Genomic DNA, 6581 nt, shown 5'->3' with positions numbered 1-6581 from the left:
TAAAGAGTGATTTAGTTACATCGATAAATGTAATAATCTGAGTGAAAATATTTTGCAAATGGAAAAAATCTGTTGGTCCAACTGTTTATAGACAGTATAGATCTATTGTTGCCTAAAAAGTATCCCAAAACCTAGCAATTTAATATCTTGAGAAGGTGAAAAGGAGAAGTTAAGATTTTTTAAAAAAAAACCTAGAGCTTAAAACAACAAACATTATATTTCATAGTTTCTGAAGTTCAAGATTCTGGGTGTTCCTAGTTCAGGATCTCTCATTAAGCTGTAGTCCAGCAGTCAGCTGGAGCTGCAGTCTTTGAAGAGGTGACTGAGGCTGGAGGAGCCACTTCCAAGTTCACTCCCTCGTCCGTTGCTGAGAAGTGCTGTTGGCTCTACGTTCCTTCCTATGTGGGACTCTGTAGAGCTGTTCAAGGCATGCCTCTCCCTAGAGAAAATAGCTACATAAAAAACAAACAAACAAACAAACAAACAAGCAAGATAGAAGCCAAAGTATTTTATAACCTAATCTTGGAAGTAGCATTCCATCATTTCTCTTTACCCTATTGGTCACACGGACCAACCCTGGTATAGTGAATACCAGGTGGCAGAGATCATTGGGGGCCATTTTAGAGGCTGGCTACCACCGAAAACAAATCAAACAGATAAATCTTTCTATAATCCTTGTCTTGTGGCTTTTTATACATTTATATTAAGATTAACAAGTCGATTTTCCCACTGAGGTCTCCAGATAGCCATAGAATCAGAGCCATCCACCTGGGACAAAAAGTAACATTAGATCAACTAGTATAAAAATACATTGAATTGAAATATTCAGGCAAAGCAGTAAGAAAAGTACCCTATACCAAAATTAGTTGTGAGACAGAGAAACATTGGATTTTTAAAGGAAATATCTGAAAACTGGTTACACGAGTCTTGAGCTTCTCACCCAGGGGCTATTTCTGCAGATCAGAGATATAAAAAGGTCAAGAGAGAGGGAAATTGGAGAGAATATGTGAGGAGGGTTTGATGGAGAGAGTAATTTATTGCTATGAGTCCTATCTAAAGGAGACCAGTGAGAGTTGCTTAAATGAAATTGTTTTGAGAGCTTGAAATGCATTCTCTGTTGCTGGAAGGCAAAATAGACAGATGTCTGGCTCTGCCCAGGAAATCTGGAAGTCAAGTGAGATGTGCTAGCAAACTGTAAGGCACTTTTTGAAGAAGAGTTGCTGGCTTGGGATTGCCCTGAACTTCCAGAGTCTGCCTGGGCAAAGCCAAGACAAGAATTTTGGAAAGATTCATCTGTTTAACTTGTTTTCTGTGGTAGTCAGCCTCCAAAATGGCACCCAATGGTCTCTGAACAGAGAATGCTTGTTTTCCTGTAGAACAGAAGAGGGCCTAGGAGAAAAGGAGTTATCTTGGATCCATTTAAAATACAGACAAAGTCTATGGCCATGACACCCTGAACACGCCCGATCTCGTCTGATCTCAGAAGCTAAGCAGGGTCGGGCCTGGTTAGTACTTGGATGGGAGACCACCTAGAAATACCAGGTGCTGCTTTAAAAAAAAAAAAAAATCCAGGTAGAGGCCTACCTGAAGGAGGAGAAGATCAATGGAGGGATTCAGAGTGATCTGAACCAGTGAGAAAAAAACAGAACAAAACAAAACAAAAAGCAAGAGCTGAGCCAGGAGGAGCCAGCCTATGAAGCACCATTGCCCAGACTTCAGAAATTACAGTCATAGGTACAAAGCTAGGGAATTTCTAAACTCATGAAACGGCTTATGAAAGAGTCAATTTCAAATATCTATAGTGCCAGCTGAGCAAAAGCTTTCCAATGCCCCTGCCTCCTGGTCCTCTCCCAGCTCGGATGCTCGGATCCTGGTTGGCAAACTGAGGGTGGGAGATGGAAGGGTGGGGAGGAAGGGACCATCATCAGGTAGGCAAAAAGGAAAGAGACCTCCCTAAAGAGACCCCACTCAACTCACACAGCCAGGGAGCACAAAGTAGGTCCCAGCTGGGGAGGCAAGGTTTAATTCAAGTTTGAAGTTTATTATCTGAGACTAGACACGTTAAATTATTGAAATTATACTGTGTGTTTCAGTGATTGAAAGACTTTCTTTTACCTAAGAGTGACAAAACAAGGAGAGGTAGTCAAGTTTTTATCCTGGGGGCAAGTGTTATAACAGGACACTACGAGACAAAATCAAATTATTTATATGATCATAAATCATGATTTCTTCTTGTTCAATTTATAAGTTTCACTAGCAATTGCCTCTGTGCGTAAAATAAGGGTCATTTTAGACATAAAGCAACTGACTCCTCCCTAGGTGAATTGCAGCTTGTACTATATTGTCTCAGAGCTTGACAAAAACAACAAGTGAACCAGACAATAAAAGGAGTCAAAACGTCAATTTTGTCATATGCTTGTAGGATTGAGGTTGTGATGTCAATTTTTTTCTCAAGGCCTTATGATGAGTTCTTACCCACTTTAAGACCAAAAGCTTAAAAAGCCATTCAACTATTGTCTCTTCATTCGTTTGCTCATTCACTCATTTATTCACTCAGTAACCTTTTTCTGAGGTTCTACCACATGCCTAGAATCTTCCCTTCCATTCCTCAAAAAAACGCTCATCATCTTTTATATGAAGTTCTTTGCTATATCTCCAAGACTTCCCCCAATGTACCCCATGGTACCCCATGGCACAGTCTTCCCTGGTCACCTGGTCGCGCTGAGCCAGGTGGCAGCTTTCTTGTAAGAAATATTTGGATAAGATTTAGAGAATCTGGGTATTATACATAAATGTGATAGGACACAGAGGACTTGGAGGCCTCTGACACTTAACTGCCAAATATATAATTATATAGGTATATATATATTTTTATGTATGTATAGATCTGTATATACATACATATAATACATTTATATTTACATATATGGGTATTCTTAGTAGCATTTAGTTATAAACAAACTTGCAATCTGAAAAGTTTAAATAAAAATAATATTTGATATATTTATAATACTTTGCAGAATGCTACCTATTTTTTTTCTCTTAAGAAAGTCATCCTCTCTTTTTATAGCCCAAACCTTTCACAAGCTAGAGATCTAATATCCTTCTTGGTGAGTACCAGGGAGACTGGATCATTTAACACTTAGAAAAACTAGTGCCTTCTGCTACATAGAACATTTTAAATAACTTCTTTGCCTCTTAGTTTTTTTAATGAAGATTTTTCCCATAGTTGAAAAGCTGTCTTTATGCATATATATGATACTTATATAATATAATGTAATGTTTATATTTATATAATATCAAGATATTTAACATATCTGAAATTAATTTGGATGTATAATAAGAGATAAAACATTAAATCATCATCTTAGACAAATGGATACACAAATTTCTAATATCATACCACAAATTAAATAGTCCATACTTGCCCCACTTATTTGAAAGGAAATCTTTAACAAATCTTTCGTTTCTGTGGCTCTGTTTCTCTATTTTGTTTGGTTCTCTATCCAAGCTGATAGAAAATTGTTTTAATTACTATAGCATCAAAGTCAATTTTGATATCTGGTTCCTCAGTGTTCCCTGAACACCCTTATTGCCCAAGCTTCTCCTCTCAACCAGAATGCCTTCACCTCCTCTCCAAATCGCCCATCCCTGACATTCAGCTCAAGCAGGGGACACCTGGCTTAGCAGCAAATTTATGTGGAAAAGACAAAAGGGTTTTTGGTTGATTACAATTTTTCTGCTTATTTGCCATACAACGTGGTGGCTGAAACTCAAGGGAACATTAAGCTACAGGTGAATTGTGTTCAGAAAATGATACATTATGGTGATTGGATCTTTGACCTGAACACATCTGGAGTGCTGGGCTCAGGGATGGGCGCCGCCTTTGAGCAGGAGCATCCTGACTAGAAAGCGGCCAGAGGATGACGGATTGAGTCATGTGGGGGAAGAGGGAAGGATGATTGGAGAGGAGTGGACTCGGGAACTGCTGGTGGTTTTCTTCAAGTCTGAAGAGGGATTAGACAAAACTCTTTTGTCTGGAAGGGAGAAATAAAGAAGTTAAAGAAAGCTAGCTCTCAGATCTATGTTGCGGAGAATTTTCTAGAGAAAACAAATCCCTCAAAATAAAAGTAATCGATTTGTGAGGTAAATGGATGCCTATTACCAAAAATATTTTAAAAGAAGTTGTATGCTGTGGAAGAGATTTCTGTTTGGGTAGGAAGATGACCTTGGTGCTTCTGTGGGTGTTCTCCATCTCTCTAAATTCCCTTTGCTTCCTTGCAAGTCTTCAGCTCATGGCGCTTGCACCCACATCCCAACAAATAACAGGATTTCTGGCCTATACCATACAACTCTCATGTAATATTTCTTGAGCTGAGTGTTCTCTTAAGTTGTGATTTAAATTTTTAATCCTGTGTCCTTTAAGTGCAGAGACTCTTCCTGAAAAGTATTTTTTCTTTCATAGCAGCTTGCCCAGTCTCATGCATTTATAAGTAGCTTAATACATATTTATTGACTATTCAACAATGTGCTGTCTAATGTGCTAATAGTCCTAACTCCAGTCACCAAGAAATTAATAATGTACATTGTCAGGGATAGGCACCACCTTTTCTGCTTCAGAAATACCCACTTTTTTATGTAACTCCCTCTGAAACTCTCATCCTCATTCATTTCCTCCTCACCATTTCCATTCTCATTTTCTTTTAATGAAAATAAAAATCTTTTGCTGAAATTAAACTTGTTTTTTGTTGTTGTTGTTTGTAGTCAGAATTATAGACAGGAGAGGAACAGATGGCTGAGTCTTGAAGAGACAATTCCATGCTGCTGAGGCTTAACAAAGCTAATATAAAAGGTAATTTACCAAAGACTTAGAGAGTCACGGGGCATTTGAGATTCTTTAAAGCCCCAAACCCACTGCCCTTGCCAAGACCTCCCCCCTATTCTCCCCGCAATACTTCTATCCTTCCCAAGAACGTGAGGTTGCCCAGCTGCCGCTGCTGTAGCCACTCTGAGGCTCTGCTCCCCCAAGCACATTTGCTGGGCTGTCTGGGTAACAGGCTGGGGCACCATTGTGTTTTAGCAAATGGTCTTGGCACCGACCAGCTGCCCAGGCCGTGGCCCTGCGCACCTGGCTGGAATCCCAGAAACCCTGTAGTGAGAGCTACACAGACCGTGTAAAGTAGCATCGGTGTCTTTATTTCACTGTGGGAGGAATGCCTTGTTTGGGTTCTCATTTCATTTTTTTCACCTCCCAAAAGGCCCAGCTTGATGTGTTCTACATCTGCTCTGTTTCATTTAGCATCTGCGTCCGAAAGCTCTTTTTATTCTGTTCCTGATTTTCTTTGAATAGAAAGCTTACCAAATGGCCCATCTGTTCCTTTAAGACTGCCCTGGGCCTATGTCAGCCTCGCTGAGATGTCCCTTTGCTACTCCTCTTGGGCTGGGATTTTCACCGTCATACTAACCTTGCACACAGTGGTCACTAGTACTGCAAAGAGAAAATGTTGCTTGTGCTTTTGTTTTCTTATATTCAGGAGAGAAATACTGTAAAACATAGATGGCTTATTACAGAACACCCGAGGTGCTAGAGGGACTGCTTAGAACCCAGGTTGACTGAAGTAATGCAGAGAGAACCTGAATCAAGCCAGATAGAAAGTTGTCAGCTACATGAGGTACTCGCTTCATCTGACCTCTTCAGGTCTTCAGTGATGAAAGGTAGTTCTGTCTCCTGGGATTTGGTCAGGAGACCTATGGATTGAGGAGGAATTTGGCTTAATTTAGATTTATGCAAACCCAGCTTCTGAGATTTCAAATCAGAGCATCGAACACTTACCGAACCCTTATTTATGTGCTTGGTAAAGTGCCAAGTTCTTGCAGAGGAGGAGGAGCAGAGGCTTATATTCAGTTACAAAAGGGCAGACAGTTCAGCATTACATGATGATCATCAGGGAGGGTATGCACGGGAAGCCACGAGTACACACAGGAGGGCACTCACCTCACCTTCTAGAAGAAGTGTCTGAGGTTGGACTGGAAATTGTGTCCTCATCCATCAGGCATATCATGGAGAAGAGGGTTTCAGGAGCAAAGTCAGAAAACGTGAACCAGCATTATCTAAGACCCAGAATCACGATCCAGCATGGTGAGTGCAGGCCCCTGTGGGCAGTTTGAAATTGTTATAAGATCTATCAGTATCTAGCAGTACGAAATGAAATTGGAGAATAAAGGCATGGCCATATTGCAAAAGGCCTCCTATAGTAAATGAAGGGGCTGTAGGTAAAGGGGAGCTGCCAAAGCTCTTCGGTTAGGAGTGACGGGATCAGGTTCACAGGTAAGGAAGTTTGCTTTGTCAGGAGGATGGATTTCAAGGAGGGGTTGCTGGGCACAGAGAACCCAGGGGCAGGTACAGCACTCGGGTCATTTAAATCCTGATCCTGACTTCTCTCACCATGACCCAGTCGTTTTTATAGTTCTTCCAGAAATTCCATTGGCTTTACCTTCAAATTATGTCCAGAATCTGCCTTTTCTCGCCAGGTCCACTACCACCACCCTGTCTACCAGCGTTTCTCACCTGCGTTATTGCC

At 40.7% G+C, this 6581-nt stretch overlaps 1 pseudogene; it reads left to right on the top strand.

The window, feature by feature from the left end:
- Window positions 1-1435: 1435 nt before the first annotated feature.
- On the top strand, window positions 1436-1554 carry LOC112483423 (annotated as a pseudogene).
- Window positions 1555-6581: the final 5027 nt, after the last annotated feature.

This window comes from Pteropus alecto, unplaced genomic scaffold, assembly GCF_000325575.1.
Source record: "Pteropus alecto unplaced genomic scaffold, ASM32557v1 scaffold24, whole genome shotgun sequence".
NCBI lineage: Eukaryota > Metazoa > Chordata > Mammalia > Chiroptera > Pteropodidae > Pteropus > Pteropus alecto.
Note: the sequence above shows the minus strand (reverse complement) of the source record. Positions and strands in the feature narration are given on the sequence as shown.